The sequence below is a fragment of the Chroicocephalus ridibundus genome, chromosome 10 (assembly GCF_963924245.1).
Source record: "Chroicocephalus ridibundus chromosome 10, bChrRid1.1, whole genome shotgun sequence".
NCBI lineage: Eukaryota > Metazoa > Chordata > Aves > Charadriiformes > Laridae > Chroicocephalus > Chroicocephalus ridibundus.
The window spans coordinates 12,137,331-12,162,853 of NC_086293.1; the positions used below are offsets into that span (position 1 = coordinate 12,137,331).

A 25,523-nucleotide genomic window follows, 5' to 3' on the forward strand; every position below is an offset into this window, starting at 1 on the left:
TTGTCCCACAAAGAACAAGTGCCTTGAGTTTTGTAGCAGTCAGGGAGAGCTATGAAAGTTTTACCTGCGACTTTGTTCTGGAAAGTAAACAGGCTCCCCAAAGCATCTACTCTTGTGCTGCCTGTAGCAGAGCTATTTTGATGTGAAGGATAAATGACATAAAGTTGTATTAAAAAAGACAGTAGCTGTCCTGATTCCAAATGTAAGTAAATGTGTTGAGCCTCAGTGCTCAGAAAGAAAATAGAGTGTACTTTGTGCCCATAATCAGCATGTTTCCAGGAGACTAGCAAATGTTTTATGATATTATTCACAACCGTTGCACCATCAGGAGCAGTCCTGCATTTCAACTTAATTGAGCCACTGCTATGACATAGCCAAGCTTTTCAAGTGGTAAAATTGTAATTATAGAGAGTGCTTCTCTGGCACTTTCTATTGGAGAGCTGCTTTCAAAATATTAAGCCTTCTGAATGCATCTGTGAGGAAGATTTTCCTGGGGAAACTTTAGATGCATGGTTCCTGTACCAAGCTCCTGGCTCCTTAGCAGAGAGAACAGCATGTATCATGTCTTGAAATGGTGCATTCTAATCCCATTTTCTTGCATATCTACCATAGAGCCACCTCTTCCCTTCAAGATAGGGATGGGTTGTGCACCAGAAGCTCAGAGATAAGGTGGTACCCATGCTGTTTCCAGCACAGGCCCTGTGATTACTCTAGCCTACAGGGCAAAGTAGAAAACTTGCCATGTGTTCATTTTTCTCTCCTATAAAAGGGCCTTGAGCAGCCAGTTATGGAATGTGCCATTTTTCTGAACCTTAACGCTAATAATGCACATACAAGCAGAGTCTAACAATAGAGAGAGAGAGAACAGCACAGACCTGGCAGCGATGTTGGAGCTACAGTTAATTATAGATTTGTAGCAGCTCCTAGGAAAGGTGTATTCAACCAAAGGTCACAATTTTAAGCTGTCAAGAGTTGATTCTGCAGAATCTATACCTCAGATGTAGCTTTTGGGGAGAGCCAGAGTGGCCCAAGTGCCTGTTTGCATCAGATAATATAGAACAAAAAATTAAAATGAAAGGTCTACCATCCCCTTTTGCTGCACTGAGCCAAAAGCGCAGCATTTAGATAGCATGCAGGTTGGAAGAGTGTAGAGGTAAAAAAAAAAAAGGGGGGGGGAAGGAGCAGCATGCGTAACAAAGGATCTCCTCCTTTTTCTCCTCCTTTTGCTTTATTTCTTCATGTTGGAGAAAAAAACCTTTGTGCGGGTTTGGATTTCCAGGGGTACTGTGCAAACCATGTGAAATGAAACTCACTTTCCGCAAGCTCCTCGGAGCATAGATACTATGAAGGCATATATTCACATCAGCTGCATGCCTCTTTCCTCCCACAAGACAGAAAACACTCTCTTTTAGTTTAAAACAAACAAACAAAAAAAACCCCAACTCCTGTTTTTGTTGTTTTGGTCTGGATTTTTGTGGTATTTTTTTCCCTCTCTTTACCTTCAGCTGTTGTGTACTGTGATGTTCCATTGCTGTGAAAAGCTCTGGGACATTGCCTGACACGCACTACTCATGGTGCTGTATCAATGCAAATCATTGTTGGCTTTCCTTGCCTTTCATGCTAGACAGCCTGGCATTGTAATTGCTTGGTTCTAATATTTCCTGTCCCAAGGCTATCAATTTGTTTTCAGTTCCTCCACCTGTTGGGTTGGCTCAGGTATCCCACAGGGTTTTGTCCTAGGCATCCACTGCTTAAGGTAATTTATTATGCTCCCAGCTCTGGAACATAGGCACCCTGAAGCACTTTTACAAACAGGATTGTATTACAGGGTTGTTTTTGTTTTCCAGAGATTTTGGCAGGGATGTAGTTGAGTTTTCTTCTTTATTTTCTCCATGTAAGCCTTGTTGTGAACCTAGTTATTATTGCACTGCATAAACCTAAATTCTTTGACCAGTTTTCTGGTCAATATTGTGTTGTGTCCATCCACTGCCACAGAGCATGCTGAGCAAATGGACAGGATGGGGAAGAGCACCTGAAGAAAGGTCTCTGCAGATGATTGTTTCCACATCATTCATCTGCCTTTCCTGTGGTTAACCTTGAAAATTACTTTGTAAGATGATGGAAAGAGGCCAAATGTTGCTTTCTGCTGTGTGGATTTCAAAAAGCAGAATTTAGCCCAGGGGAAGGCACTGGAAAATAAGCTGAAATAGCATGGCAAAAAGACTAGGAGAAAAAACAGTCTGTCCTCTTAGCCAAAGCTCTCAAGGCCTGTTGTTGTAATGTCTTAGTAGAGACTGGAGTAAGAATAGTAGCACAAGTAGCATTGAATCACTTCTGTGCTAGGCATTTGAGGCTTTTTAGGAATGTATCTGTAAATTAGCACCCTAAAGGCTGGTATAACAGGCTGTTGGCTGGAAAAGGCCTAACAACTAGAAATGTGTAAAACACTGAGGCATGAAAGCCCTGTACTTTCCTTTCTACCGTGTCCTGTCTGCTGGATGAGGCGTGTTTCCCTTTGTATAGGATGTAAGATGTGCTCTGCATGAGGGTAGTCTCCAGACAGCATTTACTGGGAGAGGGGCAGAAGCAGTTGCTATTACCACTTGAATGATTTAAAACATCCAGAACAGGGCCCCAGAACTTTCTTCTAAGCTCTGTGTAAGTACTTAATTGTTCATATTAGCCATCTAAGGAGAAAGATTGCTCCTTATACGTTTAATAACTGGACATTGGTGTGAACTGAAGAGAGGTCGTAGGGCAGCATGGATTAAGCCTTTAATCACGTTGTTGTGAGTGTAGATAAGCACAGCAGAGAGCTGCCCTTCACGGGCAGGAAGATGCATCTAGCGTACAGTGTCCTTCTTGGTCTCTTCAGGTAAGATTCATATATAAGCAGGAAAACCTGTGTTTATATGAAGAGCAGCAAGGGGAAAATAAACCCACCAACACTCTTTTCAGGATGTGCTCCATGGTCTCTTGATAAGAATGTTAAGAAAACAACTTCTATATAAGACAAATCTCAGTCACCTTGGTTACAGAGTGGCCACTGCTAAATTGCACCCTGTATAACCTACAATTTTTTACTCTTCCTACTTTGATATATTAATACTAAAATATTGAATACTTCGTCTTATCTATCTTCCCTTTCTTCCTAGCAGACAAAGAAAGTAAAAATAGCCTGAGCAGTGGGCTTTCTGTTTTTGCTGTGGTTTAGTCAATTTAGTTTTTGATTTGTGTGATCCAAGAATGTTTAGGGCAGGAGGTCTAAGTAAGAGAGGGAGTGAAAGCAAACCTTAAATCTCTTAGTAAAAATGCTTGTTCTGCTCTTTCTGCTGGAGGGGGAGGGGGGGAAGAAAAAAGATAAACAGCAGAGCCATTACAACTTGGCCTGAGTCCAATCCCTTAGTTACATCTATGCCTTTAACTCTGCCTGAGAAAGTCATTTTAAAGAAATACAGTTATTACATGCATTAGTCCTTGCATCCTGGGAGGTACATCTGTACTCTTCAATCTTTCTGGATTACCTCAAATGTTTCCTGAAGGCTTTTAAATCCAGTGAAGACCAATCTGAGAGAATTCTCTCTGCAATCCTTTTCTTCTTCTGGCTTCACAGTCAGAAAAAAATCTGCAAGTGGCTTGCAACGTATGGTTTTAAAAACAGGAAATGTAGCAAGAAAATTCAAAATGGTCTGTAAAAACACTGCAGACAGGGAATTCAACAGAAGCAGAGCTTTCCCCTAGAATAAAGTGTGATTAACTTCTCAGATTCTGTTCTCAAATCAATGTTTTCTGAAAATACAGGCCATCGGCTTAGCTGGTCAAAATTATTGTGGCTTCCCTGATTTCAGTGAATATGTGCCAGTTTACTGCTGCTGAAAATGTGACCCAGCAGGATAAGCGTGCACAGCCTTCAAAATATGCTCTAAATCATACACTTGATTCTGATAATACTTTTATTAGTCTTTCACTGATGAAACTCAATGGGGCTGTTTCCAGTTTACATCAATGTGAACTAAAACACAGTCAAGTCCAGCATCGCTAATCATTTAGATTCTGTCTTTGGACATAGGTCTGAAATATGATCAGAGATAATTGCCTGCTGTTTGGTGTTCTGAGGTTAAAAATAAGCCCAAGCTGAACTCTTTTGTTATAATGCGTTTCTCAGTAAATGCCTCTCTCTTTGCTTGGAGTCATAACAGGATCACAATTACATTCTGTAAAATGATTAATCCAAAAGACAGTTGTTAACTAATGCTGCTGGTTCTACTGATGCCACTTGTAATGTCTATGAAACTGTTCCATGTTGCATCCCCTGCTATTGGTACTACCGTGCGTTTGACTTCTGGATGTGGGCTATGATGAATTTGCCATCTGCATAGCCTCTATGGCTTGGCTCCTCTCTTTGATGATGTTCTCCAGGAAGAAGCAAATAATGAGCAGGCCTGGTGATGGTCAATTGAGCCTATGGAGAAGGTGGTTAGGACACTGGGTTCCCCACCATGGCATGCAGATCACTGTCCTAACAGTGCCAAGAACAATCTCTGAATGGCTCATCTGTTGTTGAAAGCAGATGGTTTCCCTCAACTAGCAGAGAAACATGAATTAAAACACAGTCCTTAGTGTGTTATAAATGGAAAGAATGAGAAGATCCATAAAAATTGCATATTGTTTGCTTTTTCTATGCACGTTTCCCCATGCCAGAAGAAGCTTTAAGGGACTTGAACTTATCTGCAGCATAACCATTTTCTAAGAGTTCATTCTTGACTCTTCTTTCTTTCACTTCAGCAGTAAATATTCATTGTAGTAAACTAAATTCATACCTTGCAGATAATATTTTCTTTTAAATGATTACCTTCAAACCAGTATTCACCATTCCATGAGACAGATCCTGTGACAGGTTTTTTGGGCATTAATGTGTATCCTGCAGGTCCTGGAGCTTCAGTAGAGGGCTGAAGTGTGTTTATATGTGAAAACTGTTATAGCACCAGAGTCTCATAGCTGCAGATTGACTCATCTGTGTGGAAAACATAGAGATAAAAATTGACAGCAACAAAAGAATGGTAGTATTTGCTTTTAAATTAGTTTCAGGAATTAATGCACAATACTTATTTTCAGTAGGTTTTACAGACAACTTTTCTTATGATGTCAGCATGGAGCTTTCCCCCTTTTGGTTTAGCTTACGTGCAAGGCAAAAAACCCCTGGGTTTTGCTTTCTTATAAATTGTACAATTCAAAGGTCAATAATGGTGTCATGTATCACAAGTCACTTGCCATGCCACCTAGAGCTTAAGGGCGCATGTTTTAATGTGATCTGCCAGCCCCTTCTGAACAGATTTAGTACATACTTGTAATATATTAGTAGTTTCATTTTTAGATTTAGCTTTCAGCCCAAGTAACAGTGGGAAATTGATTGCCAGCTCTGTGGCTTCAGAATGGAACCAGATTGTTGGGCATGAGTTACAGCCACAAAAATCGCAGGAAGATCCTGGATGGGAGATGATAAATGGGAGATGTTTTGTGCATGGACATACCCGCTTTCATTAGGATAGTCTAAAGGATAGTCTGAGTCTTCCAAGCAAAGAAAGGCTCAGCCGGGTGGCTGGATTTCCACTCATTTGCAGGGCAGCACCGTGAGAGACAGGTACTGTTTGCTTCCTCTTTGTGCTGAGAAGCAAAAATCTCCGTGTACTGTAGAGCTCAAGGCATAGTTCCCCATTGTACTATGAAGTTAGTATCAAAAACCCATTAACTTTACAGAGGCCAGAATACTTCTTCCCATGCTTCCTGTAATAATTTCTCAAATTGTGAAGAAAAAGAGATATCTTTGCCAATGACCTTGGTGTCTCTGCTCACGTTCTGTTGTGAAAGGGTGGGTTATTTACTAATTTCTATCATGGGATCATAGTTAAAAGGAAAAACTTACTCTTCTGGGCTAAACAGTGTTGGAACTTAGTAGTAAAATCATCTCTTAGTGGTAAATAACAAGTGCTACGTTCACCTACAACTCAAACTAGTACGCAAGTTTTCTATTATAAATACTGAAGGAATAATGATTACGTGTCCATCTAACTAACATTAGTCAGTCATATCTGAATGATATTGACTTGCTGAAACAGAATTATCAAATTGTTAAGTAGTTTGTTCATTTATTTGCTTTGTATACTCCAGTTTCTCTTAGGGATAACCGTTTTTTTTTAGTTCTGACAAATCCCATTTGCTCTCTAAATCAAAACTCAGGTATTCAGTTAATAGCACAGAAACTGAAATGTTCCAGTGTACAGCAGACATGTTGTTATCTCTACAGTAATTATTTGATTCAACCAAAACAAAGTCATTGTAAAATAACATTGTCAGATCTTTCTCACAAATTGTCTCAAAATTGCGATCATTTTGCAGGCTATAAATAGCTTCAGAATATCTCGCCCTTTCTAGTGGGAGCTGATGTCATCCTGCATAGAGGTGATTTTTGTAGAGAAGATGTCTGTCTTAAATTACTATTTTTAAATGTTCCCTGACTATTAAAGCTGTCTTTATGTCCTTTTCCAGTTTTTGTTATTTGCTATCCTTATTCAGTTTTCTACCACTTCATTTTCTGAATTTTGCTACACAAGGAACTGTTAAAAATAAACATCCTAAATTAATTCTTTGTGTGGAACTTGCAAAATTATCTAAAATGTGTTTGCAGTGGTCTTTTTAGATTCTTGTCGTGGTAGAACTTATTTTTTGAATTTTGGAGGTCTTAATTTCAAAAGTAGAAGCTTTGGAGTGGGTTATCTGAATAACTTTTAAGTAACGCTTTCAATGGTAAAGTATCCAAGTGCTATTAGCCGGATTCCCCGCTGAGATGTAGAGTCCTTGAGCTGTTGGCTGGTTTAGTTGTTAACATATTGTTATAAGAAAATAGTTTTTAATTTTTGAGGGACCTTTCTTGTTTAACTGTTACACAAAACATAATTCTAAATATAATTCTGCCCTGCCTACAGCCCTCCCATGGGAATGCAATGCTGCCGCAGATCTAAGAAAACCTACCAGAATTATGTATTTAAAATTTCTTATTTAGCTCAGGTTATCCACTGGGCTAATAGCAGCCCAGCCCTATTTCTTTACATTCTACTAGCTTTTTCTTGGAATATCTGCTATGTTCAGGCAGAACAGGGTAGAAAGTTTATAGAAGTGTAAAAAATATTAGTAAGTTCTTGTAGTAGAAGGAAAAATTGCACTCCTCCTACAACACTTAAAAATGCCTATGTTCATCGCTCTTTTTTTTTTTTAACTGGAAAATACTTGTTCACTCCTTTCTTCCACTATGGCAGACATATTTCTTGGCAAAAAAGATCTGCTTTGTAATGATCATTACTGTTCCCACTGGCTGAAAAAAAAACCCCTTTGTTTTTCTTTCACGGCATTAAAAAAGCTTATTTATTCATGTGTGTATCTTATTAATTTAGCTTTTTTAACAATTTCAGTGCTTCACAGAGCTAGGTCTGAAAGGCTTCTGGAATTACCAAATGATGGCAGAGAAACTGCAGGAACTGCAGCTTCTGCCTGAAAAATGGCTTTGCATATGTTTGCTTTATGCAGTGTGTGTTTGTTCAAGTTAATTTCTGAGTCTTATGCCATGGAGGGGGGAGCAAGGGGGGACAAACCCTGAAAAGCCTGTGCTACAGCAAGTTTCCTTTGGTGGACAGGCATATCCATTTCAAGAGCTCAACTGGTTTGTTCTCTGTGAAATGAGAGCAAAATGTTAGGTCACGGTAGTCTAAAAAAAACCTCCCCATCTACTCTGGATGGGGATGAAGTCGGCGGATGTTCCTCTACTGAGTGTATTGGTCTTTGGATCGATCACATCTTTGGGGCTCTCTTGAGTCTGCAAAGTAGTCTGCAAAAACTTGGTGTGGATGTCTCTCAAAACTCAGGATTTCTTATTGTTTTGTAAGATAGCAAATCCAGATGGAGCACATGCCATGGAGGGAGGTGTGTGGTCCCTCCTTGGCTGTCCTGTGGCTGGGACAAGGTGGCAGCACCACCAGCATGAGGTGACCTGCTCTCCTGGGGAAGGCCCAGCTGCTTGTGGGCACAGTTCAAAATAGTTGTGGGGTTTTTTTTTTTCCTTCAAAAGCTAGTTAAACTGTAAGCAGAACTCTTTTTTTTCTTTTGAGAGGCAAAATGATCATATTACAGAGAAGGAAATAAAGATGTTAGAGATGGTTCCATTTTACTGAAATTAAAAGGCTTCTGGCTAAGTTTACAAAGAGGAACATTCCCTCATGAAAGAGATGCTTGTGCCAAAACCATCCACCGCTGTTTGGCTTCAAACTCTATTTTATCATTTATGCTCTGTTTTTCTGGTGCTGCTCTTCCTTTGTACTGTCAGCTCATCCTCTTTCATAAGCTGACTGTAAGGCTCAGAGATCTTGTTAGGAACATAAAATTCTGTATAAATTGTCAGCAATAGAATATTATTTGTTTATTTAACCATGGAAGTCCTATAATATAACTAGTCCAGCAGTAACACACTTGAGCAATTTTTAGAGACTATTACCCTCTATTAGTTATAATGGCTGGATCTGTCTTGTCTCTTTGACTGTATCTTTGACAAGTTAGGGAATGAAAGATAAGCAAACACATGTTCCTGACTGCAGATGTTCAGAATTAGTTTCTGATTATTGTGAGATTTTTTTGCTGCTCTGACTTTGTTCTCAATAAAACCTATTCACTTACAGCTTTTGCTAATGAAACTTAAGTTGCGAATCTGAATTTTATAAACCTAAAGGTTGTGGTCTGCAGTGGACTTTGAAGCATGTCTTCTATCAGGCTCAGGGTGTGCAAACTAAGCTAGACTCTCAAAGGCCATGAATTCCTCCTTCCCCTGCCTGTGGCCGAGATGCCCCCATGAAGAATGGCGCCAGCGAGGGACGGACTGGGCGAGCTTCAGAACTCGCCAGCAGACAGAGCATATGCTGGGGAAGGAGGTGTGTGGTCCCTCCTTGGCTGTCCTGTGGCTGGGACAAGGTGGCAGCACCACCAGCATGAGGTGACCTGCTGTCCTGGGGAAGGCCCAGGTGCTCATGGGCACAGTTCAGGTGGAGCTAGTCCATGTGGTTATGAAACCTGATATTGTACTAAGTTAGTGAGCAATGCTCTTTGCTGACTGGATTTGCTTTCCAAGTCCCTTCAGTGAGTGACTCAGACTATGTGTTTTTTTTAAGAACTATTGCTAATATCTCATCTGTTTGTTTTGCTGCTGGGTAAAGCATAACCTTTCAAATCCCAGGTCTCTGCAAGGAAATTGGAGAAAACTGGCTTATCTAGAGTGCCGTAAGTCATTTGTTCTCTCCAGATTAGGTCTATTCAGCAACTTGTAGTCCTTAACTATCAATTATTTAAGAGCAGATGTACCAAAACTATTCTCTTGTGTCCTTAGCCTAAGAACCATAAGGCAAAATACAATAAAAGGTAGTCACAAGACAGTAGAGAGAGTCACAAGATATAAGAGTACAGGTACTTCATAAAAGCACAATGGAATTCATAAATCATATTTAGACAAGTTCCCCCAATTCGTCACAGCCAAACACTGCTAAATGAGATTTTTATATTGGCTTGGGGGACTGAAGTTCGTAGCTTCAAAGAAGGTTGCGTGTTCTTCTGTCACTACTGACCTGAATACTTTATTAATAATGAATACTGCATGAAGTCCTTGATGGTTATGGAGTTATTGTTGCTCTCCTTAAAAATAAACATTGATTTCAACTCTATTAGGTGTTTTCCTATGATAGGCAGACAGGCACGCTCTGAATTTGGAGAGGCTTTGTTTGTTTGTATTGGAGGTAACTCTGGATTACCCCTGATGTAAACTGAGAGAAGTAGGAATAGAATATGTATGTTCAAGGAATGAACTTGCCCCAGAAATATTTATATCTCTCTCTAGAGGGGTAGCCAGGCACTTGGGTGTTCAGGAGAGAAGGTTTGTCCAAAGTACCAATAACTTCTCCCAAGTGTAGGCATGCAAGGAAGAGAGAACTTGCGAAACGCAAGTGTGAAAGGATGCCCGAACGCTTGAGGTCCATGCAGCAATGGCTCAGCTGCAGCATCGCCAGTCTGGTGAGGGAGGAAGGTGTAAAAATGCCCAGGTGGAGCCCTGTTCATGCTTTGCTGGGAAATGGCATCAGATCACAGCAAACTCTCTGTCCCAGAACAGAGACATATGCCAGAGATAGCAAAGAGTGAGACCTCCTAGTGCCCATGGCTGGGAAGTGATGCCCCAGCCCAGGGAGCCTGCGCACAGGGCAGGCAGCAGCCAGGCACGGGGGGTCACCTGCGGCACCAAAGGGGGTATGACCTTTCTGTGCAACTGGGAAAGGAAACAGGGATACTGAAAGGAAATCAAAGGGAAAAAAAAACCACAACAAAACAAACAACTCCCCCCCCAACCTAAATCCAACCAACTAAATTGTGTCACAAAATGGGATTGAGCCTGAATCATAACTTATATTTGTTATCCCTGACACCTATGGCCATAGCTCAACACAAAGTGGAATGAACTGAAAATATGTAGTAGTGCAGCAGTGCCCTTAGCACCCTTTTGGCCAAAGAACTGGAGCTGCTACTTTATCTGTGATGAGATGGAAAAGGAAGAACCTGTGTGCAGAGGACATGGAGAAAATGCAGCTTTGCTCTGTAGCAGAAGGAAGTAAAGGCAAGACAGTAACCCTCTTTAGCCAGACTTGCTTCCTTGCAGACCAATTCCCTCAGTTAACTGAGAAAGCAAACAATCTCATTGAATGTGTTTTGAGATGCTTTGGGAACAGGGAAGGAAACTGTTGAAGGCTTGTTTTTGCTTAGAAGGTTTTTCACTGGAAAATGACGGTTCCTCTCCACAAGCCAGGCACCGGTACCCCAAGAGGGACTGGCCCATGTGGCTACGAGGAGTGCGTTTTATTGCAAATTTCCTTCTCTTTTAGCAGCATTTATCTCTCTTATTCATTACTCTTTCCAGATGTAGCGAGCTCTGATTCAGTGAGTTTTATTGGCACTTGGCTGTGGAATTGCTTTGTTTTCTTCTCTTTACTGTAGTATGTATGTCCCCTGTAGGGAGCAAGAGGTGGAAGGGCTCTTGGCAATCTCTAACTTTGAAGGCTTTGCAAAGCTCACGTGGGTTTGCATTGTATGATGTGCTCTAAATCTTCACAACTAAGAAATTAAATTCATCAGAGAACCTAAAGGAGTCTGCGGAGAAAGGGGAGAACGACACAAACTTTGGATTTGGGGGGAGTGTTGCACAAGTAAGGAGTGGATGATCTGGCCTCAAGGGATCCTTCCATTACACTTGCTAAACCTGTAACTTACAATGTGCAATGTATGTAGAGTCATGCTGTGTTATCTCTAAGTACTGCTGCAAAAAAAGACCTGAAAGACTTATGAAAACAAACCTAACAGCATGGCCAAGAGCCTTCTGTGTAATTTATAAGGTATTCCAAGCATGATTTAAGTCTGCAATGTACTTCTATAGCATTTCACTGGCTGTTTCATTTATCCTGAGACAAAGCTCTAAGCTAAAACCCAAGTCCTCCGCAGCTGTAAATGGACAAGGAGACAAAGCTCAGTTTTCCTGAGGTGGCTACTGAAATTGTGAATTAGGTAGACCTTTCTTCTTGTCATCCCTGGATTCAGCACGTGCCACCAGTCTTGTCACAGCAAGCCTGCTGCATGTGCTGGCTCGTCTGTGTGCTCCTGCTAAAAGCTGCGTTTGCCTTACATGGGTAGAAATGTGCACCCAAGTTCTTTAAAGGTGAGACTATGAACAGGTTCTCAGTGTCTTGTTTCCATATGTTTTTGTTTTCTGTATTCTGTCTGTATCTGGGCTGTCTGAGAAAGACATTACCGTGGGTAAAGGGCAATGATTCTGCTGACCCAGGTAGGGTAATCCACCCTGTGGTCTAATCTCCCTTGTATAATAATGTGGTTTGAAATGACAAAGTGCTTTGCTCAAGGAAACTCAAAAGCGGGAGGCAAATGAAAATCCCAGTTTTAAGTTATGATTCCTTAAAGAGCAGTGGGTACAGAATGTGCAGAAGTGATATAGGTATAATGTGGCTTCTCCCTCCCCCACCCCCTACCCCGGCCCCGAAACAAAATTAACTACCAAGCGCCATCATTTTAAGACTATAAAACAGTGTAACCTATAAAACATTTACTGGGAATCTAACTCTTCTTTTGGATACCTTAGTGAAAGGAATAAACATAAAACTGAAATCAGATGCTTTAGGATTTATGAAGTTGATACAATTTTTTTTTTCTAGTGACTGTTTTAACAGCCTATTAACATCTTCCCCACAGCAAATATATAACAAAATTGATATTACAGAATTGAGTTGTGATGCTTCCCATGAGTGTACTTAAATATACCGTAAACATCTAGAGCTATTCATCTGTATTATGGACTGTGCATATAAAGTACATCTCTATAAATTCTCCTAAAGCAAATTCTTCCAAGTTCCTCTTGCAGAATAAAAATTAAAGGTCTGATTCTGCAAAGGGTTGAGTGCTCCTGCTAAATTCCCAGCTCTCATGTAAAAGGATGGTTCTTGCTCAGTGCTTTCAGGGCTGCTCACAAAAGACTAATTTCCTTCCTTGCAAGTGAAGACAGCTGAAATCAGTTGTCACTGTAGTAAAAGTCTTTTACAGATGATTTGTGTCTTGTTAATTTCTTAAGTGTCAGACGTGAGCGCATCTAATTCATTGCAAAAGTGTAAAGGCCATTAAATGTTACTAATAAAAAGGAATTGGAGGACCGTTCTGCCCCATGTTGCTTTACCATTTATCTGTATCCTGCAAGCTCTGTTATACAATATTAGTGCAGGCTTACCATGGTACATAAGGCTTCAGTTGTGGATGTTTGTTTCGTGTCTCGTCCCTCAAAAATGAGAGAAGTAAACTTTTTAATTAGATAACCCTGAACTGAGAAAACAAAACTCTTTGTTTCTTGCCTGAATTTTTAAGAGTATTAAGCTTGGTGGTAGGGACAGCATGTTAAAAATAATGCACAGGTCTTGTTTGCATCACTGGATGATTCAGCATGCATCTCAGCTGGTCTCCTTTACTTTCTCTGTTTATTCTGTTACATTTACTGATCTAAAGAGAAAACAATCTGAGAGCAGTAAGCTGTTTGGAATAGAAATAGCTGTGTTGCATCCAAAGTGGCATATTTGAGTGTTTGTAGAAGAGGATTTGTAGAAAGGATTTAGCTTTGGCTTAGCTAATTTTGTAATTTCAAAAGAGTATATTGATTTCTGTACAATTAAGATGGGAGTTGTTTTGGACATATATATTATGATGTGTCAGTTACATTTTATAATTAAACTGCATGACTGGAGATTTGTAAATATGGGACATTTGTGAACTAAAGCAGAAAAACTCCAGGGCCTTCTCTGAAAGCAAATTCTAAATGGAAATCTTTCCCCATAGCCAAACTAATTCTACTAATTTCTTCAACTGTTTTTCTGTAACACACTATTTAATCTGAACGCAGCTTCTGTTGAATGACTTGCAATTCAACTCCGATCCATTGAACATAAGAGTGAATTTTGAGACAAGATTACTTTGATTTGACAGAGTAAATTACTGATCCAGTTGGCATCAAAGTCTATAAAGTACCCAATGAAGTGAACTTTTTTCTGTGTAGAATAAGTGTAACTATTCTTGCAGTTTCAAACAGCGAGAGAAAGACACTGCTACTTAAATAGAAATTGATTTATTCACTTAGGACAAAGATTGGAGACTAAAAGCTCTGTATTCAAGAATAAATTGAGATTTCTTCTGGGTTTTAAAGTGAAAAAACACATGGTATTTAAAATCTGGTGACTTTAGGGAGGTGGTTAGAACAAATACATACAAAAATAGAGTAAGGTATATTGACAGCAAAAAAAATGCATCTAGTGGGGAAAGGCAAGAGTACCACTGCTTCAGGCCCTATCTTTCATCAGTTGTATCCTTTTGCCTGAGTTTTCTCTTAATGTTCAGCCAACTATGAAAAGGTCAAGCAAACCAGAGAAACAAAAGCTTCAACTGCTTGTCTTCTCATTCTTTTTGATTTCTAAGTAATGCCAGCATATAGTGGTAGAGGAACTTGGCTGTCTCAGTGACAGCAAGACTGGAATGGTAGCTCTTTACATCCTTATGACTGTCCCTAATTTAAGACACACAGAGCGATCAATGAATAACCGCTGTTGGCAAGTCGAAGGTACCATTGACTTGTAAGCATTCAAGTACACCTTTTCAAAATTATGAAAAGTCTTCACAGGAGATTTTGTGTATTTAGTTTGTGCAAAAGGATTATTTCAGCAATGTTTGGATTAAGTATGGTACTTATGGCAATGATTACCTTGAAGGACTTCTGTGACACTACTCCATATGAAAAGTTAGAAACAGGGAGGCCTAGCAAAATACTTAAACTATTTCTCAAGGTATTGCTGCAGCTGATTTTTTTTCTACCTGCAGATGATGCTTCAGCTGCACCTGCCCATTTTTTCCACATGAAAATATTCATGCCATTGTCAAAGACTTTTGTTATTTTTCAGAGTCTAAAAATACTGTGATTCACTGCAGCACAAAATACGCAAAATTAAGATGGCATAAAAATGGAGATAATAGTTCATATTTGCCTATTCTTAGTGCTTGAGAATGCCAGAGTAAATGAAATTTTAAGTGATAGTCATTACATGTGATTGGATTGAATATTCTCTTTTCAAAATAATCAGTTGTTTTATTTCAGCAGTGATCCCATTCACACACCATTGCGCCGTGGTTACGATGAGCTGCTTAAGTTTCAAACTACTTTGAGCTCATCCTAAGAAGCAATGGCAGCTCAGCATTGGTGGGAAGGGTGGGTGTTCCCAGGCGAGGCCGTTCTCATGAGTTTCAGACCTATTTGACAGATGCAGAAGCTCTAGAGAGATACGCTGCTTATATCCACCACTCCTGCTCTTTAGCAAACACGGAATCAGCCTCCAAAACACTTGAGTTTGCCCTTCAATACTTCCTGTGGATCATTTCTCAAAAGCCTGAGACGTATATCTCACTTTATAATATCAGCTTGGACCAAAGTGGCATTAATATCACACTTCGACAGCCTACATTGGTCATTTCACATTTTCCTTAAACAATAATATTTTTGTAATTTCAGATTACAAATTGGTAACCAAAAATAGATTGCTCCCAGACAAACTAATCTATTTGCAACATGTATTGCAATCAGTCTACCAGAGAAAGACAGGATGAATTGTTGCAGCTGGCTTTGAATGTGGTCCTCGTTTCACCCCCCTTTCTGGCTCAGTGCGATTGCGAAACAAGGTTGTGTAACTGCCTCAAGGTCACCAAATGGGTTACTCATAAAAGGTAATGAAGGATTTGCTCCTTCCACCCTACAACATTTATTTACAGAAACCGATGCTGAACCAGTCCTTGGTGATTTGAGGCTGGAGGGGGAGGCAGAGGGGGATTTAAGCTTCAGGAAGGCAAACGTCCAGAGGGATTATTCCTTCATAGCCATCATTTCTGTTATCCCTAATCTCTCACTTTCTGTCTCAAAGTAAGGCCTATGGCAGATCTGCGGGGATTCAAGGTAATGCACTGGCATGTCCTTTTTCCAAAGACCTTGACGTCTCCAGTTTCTGCTCTTGGGGCTAACAGGGCATCCAAGAGAAAGTGTTTACTGGCTCTTTGAGAATACGCAGGGGGCAAAGCTGCTACATCAGCCATAGCTGTATCAGCAATGCAGTGGAGGAAGGGCACAACTCGTGAAAATAACAATTATTTGACTTAAATTTGGAGAACAAAGGGCCTGAGTGAATTCCATTTTATTTAAATTAAAAAAAACAAACCTTTTTTTCTTTAAATATTTTACCTTAGAATATGCCACATCTGGTGGAAAACCAGAACTATTCTTTTCTGATCCAGAAACATTTCCAGTTCTTCCCAATTTTCTAAACTCTGATATATCAATTCTTCACTTCCTAAAAATACTATAAGGTACGATACAGTTATGTTTTCATTTGCAGTTTCTTGTCTCTGATTTGTTCAGGTGTTAACAAACCTTTTACTCTGGTGTCTGAGCACAGCAGAGTCTTTTAATATATGAAATCTTTACAATAGATAGGGGGTTATCTTTATTTTGCAGATAGGTCCAGGAAAACACAGAAGCCGAAGAGCAAAGTCTTGAAAATAGTCATACATCTAAATAAATATAAAGATCTATCAAATGGAAGTTTCAAAGGAGCTTAGCTGCATAACACCTGCCTAGAGCACTGTCATGACATGTTTATTCTCATATGTGGTTGCATGTGTATCTTTAATTATTTAGTTTTATTACTCAAATAAAAGCACTGATGCTAGAATGAGTTAATCAGGGAGCTGCTTTTGAAAGTCCTACTGAGCACCTTTCCGCATTTTTAGTGCCGTGATATTTTGGCAGATTAGGCTTAGATGATGACTTTCTTTGAATAAAGGTGACAGAATCAAGCTTGTTCTAAAACGTGAAAGAAATTTAACTTCAACTTGTATGCAAATATGCATCTGATTTTTTTTTTATGTGCTTTATGTCAAAATTATTGTTCAGATTTTTTTCAGAGTTCTAAATGATTTCAGATGAAAATAATAGATATATGGAATGGTAAATGGGAAGGCATATTAATGTTAACAGGAAAGCTTCTAGACTGTGGATTAAGGGGGTTATTCATTGTTTATCTCTTACAAACATGGTTGGTTTAGAAGTACATTGATTGATAAGGTGTATTCCAAAGCTATTTTTTAAAATTCCAGTTAAATTCATAGTTGTTCTTGTTAGATCTTATACTCTTGCAAAAAAAATGCTTTTCATTATCTCATAAGATCCACCACTGATTTCATGGCAAAAAAATATATCTATGTTCTGCTCTTAATAAGCTTCAATAAATTCTTTGAAATGATATCAAGATCAAATGGGCTTAATTTCTTCAAAATGAATTATAATGCTTTCCATAAGGAATTATAAATCCTACAAGCATATTACTGATTTTCAGAATGGCTGTATTGTGAGTCCAAGACAACATGTTAAATCTTTAATCACTAACTGTTTTATATTACTAATAACTACCTCGTTTTATTGTGAGTGCTTTCTGAGTTTGTTGTTTTGAAGCGTCATAATACGCTTCATCCTAATTTTGCTTAATACATTCTGAGAGTTATGTTCTACTTAGATATTTATCACAATACAACCTGAACTGAGCCTCAGAACAGCACAAAACTTTAGCTTTTATCGCATATGCACAAGCTGTATTATTTCTGATGATAAAGGTACCCATCTTATGCATAATTTAAAAGTTTTTAGCCAACATTAAACTGAGCAGCCTGACCAGCAGAAGCAGATACCTAGTTTGTTGATGACTTTCACTGAAGTTAAGCTTAGCTGTAAATGTGACTTTATTTTCATATATGCCAACATAGACAGAGATGGGCCATAAAGCGATGTCCCAAACTCTCCTAGCCGAAGGTTTGTCTGTAGCCTCTGCCAGCTGTCTTCCCCTGCCCGTTTGATGGAAATTACCCCTTCCGTCCGTGCTGTAGGAAAGCAGCAGTTCATGGGTCCTGTGTGTCAGGGAGCAGCTGGGTCTGAGCGGGCAGGACCGGGAACTGAGCGGGGCAAACTGCCTGTGTTGTCAGGGCTTGTAAATCTCTGCTCGAGTGTGTGCTTTTGTCATACTGTCGGTGAGATGGACGTAGATGGAGCATTCATTGGTCTTGAGGGATCTTTTTGAGGACAGAGACTTAGAGGTGATGCTTGCATGATTAGAAGTGGAACCTATATTTAACTTTACAGATTCAATTAGAGACCAAGCAGAAAGCTTGTGGTTGATTTGTAAATATATTTAAGTAGCCAGATAAAACTTGTAATCATTTTAAAGGGTGTTTTCACTTGCAAAAATAGAAACTGTAAATGTAGCATGTAAGGAGAATTGTTATTTGTCTGCCTAAAAAGTCATAATGATATTTTGCTCATGTGGCAAGATAGGCTTACCTCATTAACCTGCCGTAATCCCTTCGTGTCATTAATCACAATGTTCATCATTTTGTCAGGCATCAGATTTTTCTAAGGAGATAACTGTCTGTCATCTTCATGATCCATCAGACAACTTACCCTTTTGAATGACAAAGATTGTTTTATGTCTCTCTTTTCATAAGACTCCAATTCCGTAAAGCAACTTGGGGCAAAATCCGCAACAAATCTAGTCCTTAGAACAACTCTCATGTTTTGCCAGCTGTCAATCACCACCCGGTGCTGATATAAAACTGTGTCCTTGCTATGTCCTTCCCACACCTTGTGCCTATGACTGGGAAGGGTCTAGCACTTGCCACAGTAGCTATCGATGCGCTGATCTACCCCTTGAGCAAAGCCTTGGTCCAACTTTAATGTCACCAGCTCCGCTGATGCGGCCTCTCTGCTGGTGGAGAGGTTCCCGCTGGTAAGAATCCACACAAAAGCAAATGCATTGTCTTAAAAATGCGTGAACAGCAATGAGGAGTTTGGTATTGCTCTCCAGAACTGACCAATCGGCCAAAGCTAGCAAAAATTAATATAGTTCAGCTTGCAAAATCAGAGTTATTCCAGCACGTGCAAACTGAGGATGTAGTTACATAAGAGTGAATATTGGTGAATTGAAGGGAGTTATAAAATATCTTCCTTTTCTCCATCCTTCAGGAAAAAATCCCCTGGAAAAAGACATGAAAATGCACTAGGCTATTATATGTTCATTTTTTTTCAATAGTGCATTGTTATTTAATTTTTTTTTTCCCCCAAAATTGCACCTTCCCCCATGTCTTCTTTTGGAGATCAGAAAACAGTCCTGGAATAATTGTATAGGAAACTTGTAATAGCCACTATATTCCCAGTTCATTTATAAAGAACTGCAAGACTGAACACACCTTCTAACGTTTCATTTTATTTATGAATTAAGCTTTTGATCTAAAAACCAAACCATGTTCAAACCACGTTTTATGTGACTGAAATATCGAATAGTCATCACTGTTTGGAACATGCTCCCCTTTATCTGAAAAAAGAACAGAATTGATGACAACCCCCCATGTTACGGTAGTAATTAGCAAAAATACATACAATTGTGTTTTTACAACCTTTGTTTATCCAACTGATTGGTGTGAATACTTCTAACATATTTTCCTTTTTCATCTGCATTCAATTAGGCAGAAAACAACACGTAAACCCACAGTTAAACATGAAAGAAAGGTGATAAATTAAGCTATCTTTCCATTTCCACACTCTCGTATAGCCTGCAGAATGTGTAAGAGTCTGGGATTTTGCCTTGATAACTGTCGTCAGAAACAGATCTGAGAGGAGCTTTGGTAAACATGGTTGGTTATTTTTCTCTTTTTTTCTGTAGATATTAATTCCTAAAAATACAAAGGCCTTTCTGTACTTGTTTGTTACAGATTTACCCAAATCATTCTGAAAGTCATTGTAAAGTTAAGAAATGCCTATCTGCTCTAAGTCTGTTTTCTCTGAAGTATTAAAAAACTGGCAAATACTGTCAGGATGTGCAGGAGGAAGCAGACAGTGTTCCCATCCCCATCCGGCTGCTGCACTGGGGGTGTGTGTGGCTGCTGTGGGCATCCTTTGCACGCAGGGACACCCCCCACCACCCCATTGGGAATGCTCAAACCAGACAAAACCAGCAGCACTTGGCAGGGAGCAACATGGAAGTTAAACTAATACAAGCTCAAAAAGTGTAGCGCAGGTCAGTCCTGTTATCCCAGCAGAAGCTGCTTGGGGACATCTTTGTGCAGGACTGGGGTACAATATTGCCTGGCTTTATTTCTGCTACCTCCAGAGAAATGGAAACACATGTGGAGTTTGGTTTTGTTTTTTTTTTTTTTTTGGTTTTGTGTGTGTGTGTCTTGGTGTGTGCTTGTTTGTTTTTTGCCAGGCAACAGACCCAGAGTGGTACCAGCTTCAAAATTAATAACTGGCCACCAATCCCTGAGACACCAGGGACTGCATAACTACCAAAACTTGGAAATAATTCTGTTCTCTTTGATACATGGGAGTAGTTACCAGCTCACGGGTCTTATTCGGAATCAATGGAGGGCTTAGTCATGTTTTCTCCCAGATTAGACCTATGGTCTAAGCATAGAGATAAATACTTTTTTTGGTGGAAATCATCTCTTACCCCAACGTTTCAAACAAAACAGCTTAGAAAATGGCATAGAAACAACACAAACCTAACCTTTTTCACTCACAGTTCCAAAGCCCATGAAATTTCAGGAGTTCATGGCAGAATTTCTAGCCAGTTGCTACTTTAAAAAAAACAAAAACAAAACCAAACTAAACAAACCCCAAATTTGTGTGGGGTGGGTTTTATTTTTTTCCCGTCTAAGCCAGTCAGAAGCTTAACAAGTAAAATTAAAAAGTTTTGTCATCTCATGTGTGGCATGAAGATAGACGGCTAAATTTCTCCTTGCTGAACAGAACTTTCTAATCTAATTTAATTTATCTTTTACGTGGTTAGAGAAGTACTCCAGCTGTTTAGGCTGAAATGCTCCTGTAGAAAGGGAGTCCCTTTCTACAAGTACCAGGGTAACAGAGATCCATAATTTGCAAAATGCGTATGCTGCAGTTCTTATCTCTGCTATGGGGAATTGGCCAAATAATCAGGTGGAAAAAATAATTTCCTGAAATCTTTTCGGGGGGAATGGGGACAACGCTCCCTGAGTATCCATAAAGGAAGGAGACAGGCATTACTCCTGGAGTGGGTCCAAGGTTCTTGAGTTGCTTTATTTACACCCGATAGTAAGGTGCTTTGCAGTGAAGAGCTCTCAGCTCCACTGAAACCTCTGTAATTAATTACTTCCACCTTAGCACACAAATATGAAGTTAAAGCACCGGGAAGAAAAGACATTTAGAAGTGACCTAATTTTGTGAAAAGGCAGGCTTCTCACACAGGCTGCTGCTAACTCCCTGTGCTCCTGCTTGTGGGACAAACGATAGCCAAGCACTCAAATTTTCAAATTATTAATTGACTGGACATAACAGTTCTTGACTCTGAACTTGAAACTCCTTCCATCAAGGCAGACAAACCCCTGTCCACTGGAGCTTCCTAAATTTCAAGACACCCTGGTTTCAGGTTCTTATTCTGTTATTACATGTTATTATATATCAAGTTTTTCTCCATGAGTTATAATTCTGCAAACTTCATCTAAACATAATAGATATAAAAATATGGTTATTTAGTATTCCATGTTTCATAAGGTAATGCCTCAAACTCAATAGCACTTAAATATTTTTGTGCACTTTTTCTAGCGCTAAGCAGTAGAAAAGTTAAGTAACAGACAATGTGTTTCCTGGAACAGGAGCTAAAATCTAGATCCCAGTGGAAGGTACCTGTGATGGCAGGGATGGGTCTGTACAGACACCAAGTTAATTCAGGCAGAGGTTGAAAAAGGAACTTGATGTACATGGTTCTCTGTCCGCTTTTTTTCTGCTGAGGAATTGGAGTCCAATATAAAAGATTAATGACAACAATATTTCTGACGTGGAACTCAAGTATTCACACAAAAGCATAATTCTGTGTTACGTCCACTCCATTTAACCAAGTTACTGAATGTGTATGTCAGGAGCTTTATACTCCCCAAAAAGTTGAAAGTGAAAAGGAGTCTCCTGAGACGGTGGCCAGGCTTGTTCTCCGATGGCTGACCCACACACGTGAACGTCTGTGAACTGTGACAGCCCTTGGGGACTCTCTTGATTTTCAGTTATGGTGCTGATAAACTGGAAACCTACAGCATGTCCCTCACCGACTGTGACTCCCCATGCATCCATATGGGATAATTCATAGTAGGTCCCATTGAATAGTTTGTGCATTTAAAGTTAGAAGGACGTGACACTTTGTCTGTGATCAAAAAAAAAAAAAGCCGTACACACTTATTAAAGATAATCCTGATCTTTCGTTTGGCCCTAGGCCACATTACAAGTAGTCGCTAAGTAATAATAATGCTTTCAAGCTGAGAAATACCATTTGTAAAACCTTTTGTGAAGCTTGCAGACTGCCGTAGGGTAACTGCATGATCAGCGTCATATAAATGTTAGTCATTAAGAAAAATAATCATAATAATGATTGCTAGTATAATAACAATTAGCCTGTTCCCTGGCTTTCGGAATACCGTGGTACCTACAGACGACTCATCTTCAATAAGCTAGAGATGGTACAATGACTGAAGCTTTGTATAAGCAACACAACTGATCAATAATGTGAGCAGAAGCAATCACTTTCATTGACTTCAGCAGGTAATTTGTGTTCATCTTGCAGTGCAGCTGCGCATGAACATGGTGAGCAGCAAGCAGATAAAAGTGGCAGCACATCAATTGTTGCTGGTGGTTGGGGCCAATTACTGGAATTAAAATAACCTTTTTCAGACTGCAGCAAGATTAGCTGTTGACCCTGTTGGCCTAATACAGTTACTGTTATACTTATTATCATTGGTCCCTTTTCCTACTTTCACTGATTATTCTCTATAATTGAAGGCACCCACTCTTGTATGTATTGTTTCTGCTGCAGCCACATTCTCTGGATTTGAAAAGTGCCGAGATCTTTCTATTAACAGAACTGGAGGATGCTAGTGCACAAAGCAAAGGGGATTCGGTTCGAGATATAGTGGATAAAGGAGGAAGGCCACTGTAAGACTGTGCTCATTGAATAGCTACAGTGAATCTAGGAAGTATAAGAACTTGAATGATCTCTGTATTATATGAAACTTGATTAATCTCTTTTATTGTATATAATTTTTCTGTTAGAAATACTTATTTTTTTTCTGATCTACGTCTAATGATGTGCACACAACCATTGAAATGTAACACAAAATGTTTGAACACCCACAGAACCAGTGTTAATCCACATCCCAATTGAACATTCTGTAACGAGAAATTGATGCTAATAAGACCCCTCGGGGACTTCCTGGGGAAGCAGGGCTTCGCCAGCCTGTCTTCAGAGCCCTGCTTTGCACCTGCTGACTTCAAAGTGATGTTCTAAATGAATTAAGCCTCCTAATAACACCTATATATTGGATTTTTTTACTATATTATCTATTCATTATTCTTAATTTTCAGGAAACTTTACATAGCTTAATTATCAGAGGTGTATATCATATGGTCATAGTGTGGTGGTCATCACAGTTGGAGGCACAGCCCGAGCATTGCTATCCTCAAAAAACTCTGAATTGCCGTAGTGGACTGACTTGGTGATATGTTTGTTCTATAGTTTCAGTGAGGATGAACTTTCTTAAATGCCTTTATGTAGAAAACACAAACGTGTATTCTTATGCCTGAGCAGAAAGAACATGCATTGTAGTTGAGCTGGAGAAGGTGCCTAACTTTTCAAATAAGGTTTCCATAACCATTACACAGAAACTGCAGGACTATTTGCGCTGCAGACCTTGTTGCACGGAAACTGAGCTCATCCCCAAGAGACTGTACTTTAAAGGGTGAAGAGCAAACGTGACCACTATGAACATTCTGAAATCCTCTTTGCGCCTTTCTCTTCCTTCACTGAATTACAGGTCGCCTTATTTAAGTGGCTTTACATAGTCTGTAACTAGAAGGTCAAGTGGCAATTGTCAGGCCTCGGGTGGATTACATGTTAATTTATTTATTTTCCTTTGCAGAGAGCTGCGGGGAAAATAAACCCATGAAGCAAATGGAGTATCAAAAGGGTGCTTAGCTCTTCCAGCAATATTATTCATCGGTTCATCTCACAGCCTTTCAGAAAGGAGGTAAGCAACACAGTTTCCCTTTTATATAGGTGGCTTTGCAACTGTGTCTCTCTCTCCCTAGAAGAATCTATCTAAGACACTGAAATTATTGTTAGGGGGGACACAATAATAGTTATACGAAACATCATTTGGATGATCAGTTTTCTCTCAAGAGGGAATGATGCCAACTGGGACTAGAGCGTACATAGTGGAAATAAGAAACCACGAGCCATGCCTTTGCAGTGACTGTGAAATGAGCCACCACTGGGAAATCTGTGAATAGAAGTACCAAATATGCTGGCAGCACGAGTGGGGTCTGAAAACACTTCCCCAAAGGGAGATCCTGTTGAAACAGCATGACATAATATTGCAAGAGGAATAAATTCCCTATGCAAACCACCCAGCTTTAGGGAACAACCAGCTACTGTGTCATTAGGATGGAATGAAATGTCTGGTTTGCTCTTGGGGAAGTGGAAGTGGAATGTCACTGACAGGAAATATGAAATGCAGGATTTTCTTCCTTGCAAGAATACATTTCTGCAGAGATATATTTTCACGGCAGGAGTGTAAAAGCCTTTTAGAAAAAAACATAGCAAACAGTAACTATTTTTTCTAACTTACGTATAGCTCTTGCTGTTTCCTACCTGTTTTAAAAAAACCCCACATTTAGCTGAAAATGGAAGTTGTAATTAATCTTATCACAGGGTTACCATTGTGATTTGTGCAAAAGGGTCATGCACTTCTTCAAAATTTATCCTAGAGTATTATTTCTGTAGCCAATTTCTCTGAGAAGAAGAAATTGAGCTGTTGGGGCTGTATTAATGTATATCCACTCTCTGAGTCAGCCAGGGGCTGGATTACAGACTAAGATGTTATGTTTACGTGGGCTGTTTGACAGAACAGTTATCGAAGGAAAATAAAGAAGATGAACTATTCAGAACAAGTAGATGAGATTAAGAATACAAGGTCAAATGTCATGAAATAACTCAAGTCAGACGTAATAAAAATAAAAGGAAAGACACAGAGCATAAAAGTGATTTGAAGGGCCAGGATGTTAAAGAGATGACTGGATGTGTGCTAAGCAGAAACCCAATAAACCCAATTACTCTGGTTATTACTTTCTTCACTACTGCTACAAAGGCAGTTCAGTTACTCATTAGTCATTCCTCGCAGAATTATTATCTATCATAGCCTCATCTTTTCCTTACTCCTTTGGGAATACACGAAGGAAAACAAATCTATAAGCTATCCCCTCCCCGTGTCCCCCAAAGACCATGAGAAAAGCTTTGTCATCCTTCAGAAGAACAATCAATATTAAACATCTTTTACTTTGCCAATGACTGATTCTTCCTCATTTCCCATTACTCATTAAAAAAAAAAACAGTGGGGGGGGGACACAGACGGGCATTTAGGCTCTATTTTTTTTTTTTTTTTTTATTGTAGAGGAATTGGTACCTGAAAAAAATCATGAAAGCTTCACAATTGTTCCTTATACAGTTTTGACAGTAACCTCGAGAAACAGGAATGCCCCAAGAAGGAAACCCTCTCTTTTAGCTCATCCTCTAAAGCCCGTGAACACCCAGTGGTAGATAAAGATGGTAAGAGCTTAAACCTGCTTCTTTTACCATACGTCACAGAATTTTTGAGGTTATTCTACCTGTAGATTTTACAAGTTGACATTTATATGCCTTTAAAAGTCTCGGTAAAAAAACCTGTTGGTTAAAAATAAGTAAGGA

The 25,523-nt window shown here is 39.5% G+C and overlaps 1 long non-coding RNA gene across 6 annotated transcripts in view; it reads left to right on the forward strand.

Annotated features, from left to right (window-relative positions):
- LOC134521496 (uncharacterized) overlaps positions 1 to 25,523 on the forward strand; it is a 159,917-nt gene that overhangs the window by 68,600 nt on the left and 65,794 nt on the right. For all 6 annotated transcript variants that reach the window (XR_010072792.1, XR_010072791.1, XR_010072790.1 and 3 more), the window contains exon 2: positions 23,701 to 23,808. This is a non-coding gene — a long non-coding RNA (uncharacterized LOC134521496). The remainder of the gene's footprint in view (positions 1 to 23,700; positions 23,809 to 25,523) is intronic.